This window comes from Tupaia chinensis, unplaced genomic scaffold (assembly GCF_000334495.1).
Source record: "Tupaia chinensis unplaced genomic scaffold, TupChi_1.0 Scaffold000654_1, whole genome shotgun sequence".
NCBI classification, from domain to species: domain Eukaryota; kingdom Metazoa; phylum Chordata; class Mammalia; order Scandentia; family Tupaiidae; genus Tupaia; species Tupaia belangeri.
This window is the reverse complement of record NW_006160175.1, coordinates 2,093,708-2,099,922: the sequence shown is the minus strand read 5'-3', so window position 1 is coordinate 2,099,922 and position 6,215 is coordinate 2,093,708. Positions and strand designations below refer to the sequence as shown.

General features: G+C 35.4%; 1 pseudogene; it reads right to left on the bottom strand.

Moving 5' to 3' along the window:
- Positions 1 to 5,585: 5,585 nt before the first annotated feature.
- Positions 5,586 to 5,743, bottom strand: LOC114009883 (uncharacterized; annotated as a pseudogene).
- Between the last annotated feature and the right edge of the window lie 472 nt (positions 5,744 to 6,215).

Sequence of the window (6,215 nt, the reverse complement as noted above, 5' to 3'; positions counted from 1 at the left end):
TTTAGTAAACTGAAGTGTTATTATTTATATTTTGCCAAGAATAATTTTGTAACTAAATAGGTGAATATTTAAATCAGTTTTATTTTTTCAGTCAATACCAAGAGAAGTAGAGTTTCAAAAAGATTTTCATTCATTTTTTAATTGGTAAAACTTCAAAGTCTCAGTTGTATGAAGGCTTTTTTTTGGGGGGGGGGTGTTATTTTCTAAAAAGCCACCAATATTTGTTAGATTTAGTCCTCAAGCCTAACACAGAACCAATGGTTCCTCATTATGAGGAATCTGGGATGTAAGGAACAGTGCACTGATACATTTCATTAGGCTGATGCACAGTATAATTTTTGCATTCCGCATAATTTGAGCCTTCTTCCCACACCATGCTGATGAAAGATGCATTAAGACTCTGAGATTTTAATATGATGTCACTAATTAACAATGTACTATCTGTGTCTAATGCCACATATTCTCTTACATAGATCTCTAAAAAGACAAAAGCTCTACTCTGAACAGTGAACATAGCAGTCACGGGGGAAGAGAGAGGAAAAAATAATAATGCTCTTGAATTAGAGTTGACCTCTGTTCTATCCTTTGAAAACTAATCTCAAAATTTGCTCTTAGTTTGATTTTAGCAATTTTATGAATACAAACTCAAGGATGAAAGCAGATAATGGCGGTTCAACAGGTATAGTTAGATTTTTTTTTCCAAATAAAAAAATAAGAGGAAATACCAATCATTTCAGGAGAACATTTAAACAAACATGTATGCTGCATTCCATTTATTAAGGCTTGCTAAGGAATTGGTGGGATCTGCCTTTCCAAGTGGTAGAAGTCATTGACTCTTACTATTATAGAGAAAATAAGGGAAATCAAGTCATAGTCAAATAGAAGAAATTATAATTAAAAACCTGGAATGACAGAATGGTCACTATAGGTACTGGAAACTTTTTATTGGACCCTTTGAAGTGTGGAACATGGTGAAAGAGAGCCAAAAATCTGAATATCTCTAATGAAATCTGACCACCCATTCCTCTTTTGATTCAGAGAATTTAAAAGTAAATATCTGTAATCAAGTTCAGCCAAGATATTTCAATTATGTCATCCATTTTGAAAGGGGTAGGGCACAGAGCACTTAAATGAAGTTAAAAACAAAAACAAAAGAAACAAAAACAATTGGAGATGAAAAAACTCTCTCCTGAGAACACAGCAAGATGATTATTTAAAAAGTATCCTATGCCTTTCTCTGCCATATTTCCCTGCTTATGAACCCTTTCTTAATTAGACAGATGTAGCCACATTGGATCTAAGAAAATTAAGATTGTTATCATTGATGGGAGGAGGGGACACAGACATTGCCCAGTTTTGACTTTCCCAATGGACTTTTGAAATGAAAAGCAATGATCTGAAAAGAGCTGGAATTAAGGATAACGCCATAGAAAAAGCTTGAAAGATAATTCAAGGATAGGTATGCTACTCTATCATTGGTTGGAATAGGAGGAGGAGAAAACACTTCTCTTAGAAGACAGGATCTGAGAGGAGGTGCTTCCCTGAGGCCAGTGGTGAACTTGAGGATAAAAGAGTCAGCCTTGAAAGACCTTGAAAAACACTTTTGTCCAGTTCTAGGGAGATCTGAGTGCTCTAGTCAGTATGTTCATATTATCATTTGACATTTTAGCAAGCATGGCGGGAGTCTATGTGGAGCAGTCATGCTAGCTTATCATCTTTGGAAAACAATTTTCTACCTGGTTTTTCAGTCTAAATAAAAATATTTTACCTGAAAAGATGCAGAATCTAAATGTATAGTGTTTTATAGGGACAATTCCGTTTTCTCAATGTCCTATGACTCATTAATCTCTACATAAAAGAAGTTAGGGTTCTTGACAGTAAAATGTTCTGAAAAAAAGTCCAACAGTATGTTTAGGAATGAGAAATCTAAAGTCAGACAGATCCGGGTTTGTAGTTTGTATTCTGCCTTCTCAATTTTACTTGTTCCTTACTATCTACTATCAAAATCATCTCTACTTTACATTAACCATGCAATGCCTAAGTGTGTGTGTGTGTGTGTGTGTGTGTGTGTATACATACATATATATTTTGTTGTTTCTTTCCGCAGGGAGCATGCACTTACTGGAGAGAGAAAGAGAAAGGAGGAGGAAAGTGAGAAAGAACTCCCACTCCCCATGGTGAGTGGTCACATTTTCATATTTTTTTGCTTCTTAACATTTCTCCCTTTCAGGATTTTGAGCAAATACTCACACATGCCTGGCATGCTCTCAAGACAATGTGTCTGGAACTTGAACTACATAGTCAGCCATGTGGGATCCTGCTGCCTTAGCCGTCACACTACCTACCGGCTATCACCCCAAAGCATATTAAGATTACTATGGTCTTAAATATTTTTGAATAAACTTTATTTGGTCCCATTAAGAATATGATTGGACAATAACTTAATATTTATAATCTACAGTCTGGATTTGCCAACAGAAAACCACACTGCAATTTCAATCCTAGCAGTGCTGCTTAGCAGTCTCTAGACTGTTGCAGTTATAAGATCATGGGTTAACACCCTCAAAGGCATTAAAATCACTGCAAAGATCCCAGAGGTATAGTGAGGACATAACCTTAGGGTGATGATTCAGGCTGCCATGGTTTTGTGGTGTGTTTAGGAGTGGTCCTTGGTTAGGAGAATGTAGTCATGGAAAAGGAACTGTCAAACTTTGAAGATCTCTACAAGTTTTATAAAATTGCATGCAATAATTTCCTATAAACTATTTTTTACCATGTTCTTCAGAACAATCACACAAACAAAATACTTGGAAAATTATTAGATGTGTGCTGCAGTTAAAAAATTCTTCAGATGGGCTAGCACTTAACCATAGCAGAGTGGTTAAGTGCTACGTATTGGGACCAGATGCTACACCCACTTAGGTTTGAATCCTAGCCCTAATAGCTTGAAAAATATGTTGGGTGTATGTGCATGCACGCCCAAAATCCTGATAGGAAGGAAATCAGGTAGAAAAAGGATTGCAGTGTGACCATGCACAGTTGTGGGTTGCATGTTCTCTCTCTCTTTTTTTTTCTTTCTTTCTTCCTTTTACTTCTTTCTTCCTTCCTTCATTTTACTTCCTTCCTTCCTTCCTTCCTTCCTTTCTTTCTCTCTCTCTCTCTCTCCCTCCTTCACTTGCCTTGCTTTTTTTAATTTCTTCTTTCTTTTTTCTTCTTTTTCTCTTTCTTTCTTCCTCTTTCTTTTTTCTTTTCTTTCTTTCTTACTTTTTTGTCTTTCCCCTCTTCCTCTCTCTCTGGCTAGCACACATACCTTCTGACAATGAAAAAAAAATTAGGGGTCCAAGTGGTTAAGGTGCTGGACTCCCAGCTGGTCAACTATAATTCAAGTCTTGAACCTGGAGGCCTGAATATCATACTGAGTGTATGTGCACACATGCCCAAAATCCCAAGAAGAGGATGGAAGAGAAAGGATTACAACCTGACCAATGTGTCCAGGACTTGGTGATTTGGTGAAATCTGGTGATTTCTCATTATCTCTCTGTCTCTCTCTCTCTCTCTCTCTCTCTGTATCTCTCTGGCAAGCTCATGAATCCTATAAATAAAAAAAAACACTAAAAAAAAAATTTTTTTTTCCTCTCAGGTAAAGCAAATTGTCCCTGGCACTTTCTTCTTCATATTGCCTTACCACTCTGCACATAGTCGTATACATAAACAATTCTGTGATAAGCCCAGGCACAAAACAGGAAACAACGACATTTTATTGATTTTAAGACTCATGTCTTTACATGTTAATATTTATAACATCTGTCTGTATGCTGCAATTGACAGTGCACATAATTTAAATGGCAGGGTGTTTTCTTTCTTGAGAGTATATTGAACACTTTGCATGTTACAGTGGATCACGTCTTAGGTCCAGTGAAATGTATTAGACACTTTGGCTAGTGAAGAAAGAAACTGGAGCTCTAAAATCACGTAATCATAGCCCAGAAACTGAGAAAAATGCAAACAAGACAAAAGAATGATTATTAGTTATTAAGATTTCAAATTTAAAGATGTAACAAGCATGGATTAAAAAAGGTTAAGAACAAATTCTAGAATTTGAGATACCTAGGTTTAAAGCCACAGGGCCCAGATGAAGCATCTGTTATTGTTATGACATTAAAAAGTTGTTTTAACTTCTCTGAGATTTAATTCTTATTCCATGAAGCGGGATGATAGTACCTACAGGGCTGTGAGCTGTATGCAGACATATTTGGTCAAAGCCTCTGATACTTACCACATAGACCGAAAATTTAAAATTACTATGATGTCACTGTTTAAAATGTTTAGAAAAGTAATGATATCTGTGCTTCTGTTTTTCTATTTTTCATTAAATGCTGAATTTTCTTAAAGCAGTTGTAGGTTCACAGGAAAAATGAGAGGAAGATAACTGTGCAAATGCCCAGCCTCCCTCATTAACAACATTTCCTACCAGATTGGTGCTTTTGTTACAATTGATAAACTTACTCTGACACACTATAATCACCTGGAGTCCATAGTGTGCATTAGGGTTCATGCTTCTATTTCTCTATTTATAGGGGAAGAAAGGGTTGTGGCTCATTTACTGTCTTACTCCTTACTACAATGTATCATTAACAATGCCTCACAGAAATGTACTTCTCCCGCAATGTTTACCTGGTCATGAAATCTCCACGATATATATCATGTTGCCTTAATTCTAGTGTAATCACTGTAACCACATAATTTTCCGGCAAATGTTTTTCATTGAAAGCAAGGTTACCTGAACTGATCATGGTTTAATTGATTTATTCAATGGAGACACTAAGAATAGAACTTGAAAGGTTCAAATTAGTCTAAAACTAGTTAAGGAACAGAGGGATGGAATAATGCCACAATCAAGGCTCTGCCTGTCAAAGCATTTGGACTGAAGAATTCTTTTAAATAAGCTCTATTTCTGGTTTCCAGGACTACAGAGACTCTAAGTGGCAATTGCTCACTGCATCATAAGTTCGAAGTATTTATGTCAGATTCTGTAAGCACCATAATATTAAAGAGAATAACAAATATTCTTGTGATGAAAAATAAAATGAGTGATTTGAGCAATTATAAAAAAGAACATTGAGCTATTAAAATAAGTCTGATCTTTAAAAAATTTCAGCCCAGCCGTTCTAATGTTATTAAAAATAGCAAGATCATAACAAGTAGTCATTAGAATTTGCATATGTGAGTGAGAATGTTCTTAATTACAAATTACATTCTCTAAAGTATTTATAAGCTATAAATCAGCACAACAAAGAATAACATGTTTAAAGAATAAAGTTGTTTTGGGGGATATTTTAAATGCAAATCAAGGCAGCAACAATAGCAAAATAAAGGTTTAGCTTTTTTTTCAAATCAAATATTTGATTTGAATAAAATATTATGACAGAAAGTATAAAAGTTGAATTTCATTGATACTGCCTTTAATCTAAAATGTTGTGTTCTGGAAATCCCTAATGTCCACCTTGTCCTGAAACAGAAGTGAGTGAAATTGAGTCTAAGGTTCCCGAAAAGATAGACGTAAGTCTTTGCTGTTAAGTCATTTATTTAACAGTGATTTATGAAATATTTATTACCTGGTAGCTATTGTGTGAAAAGTCAAGAAAATATGGATGGGCAGGTCTTGAGACAGCTACCCTTCTATTAGCAATAATCGTGCCTCGGATAAACCTCATTGGCTATGATACCACCACTGCACAAAGCTACAGCTACCCTTCTAGAAAGACATAGAAGATGTATTCTTTTCCTCTTCCTTCTGCTAAGTACAACTAAACAATTTCAGACATTATGTATAGAACAAACATGAGATTTCCCAGAAAGCTACAGAGAATGAGTTAGACCAGCTAAGAACTTTGTGATCCAAGGAAAGATGTTGGTACATTTCTTGAGTTTCTTTTTGCTTCACATGTCTCAGACTGAATATTGGAATAGATAGCATCTAGAAATGTCAATAAATACAGACAAAAATTCTCAAGAAAATCTTGCATTTTATAACCAAAAGAGCAGGAGAAGGCAACATAAAAAAAGTGAAATTTCTTTTTTTAGATAGTCAATCACCACAGGTAAAATTGCAGTCCCAGTCTACAAAGAGACCAGTGCCAGGCTGTAACAAGGTGACTCTACCCACCTATCAAAGTGAAATTGCAGAGAGCTGAATGTGGAACTAGAATGTTCAT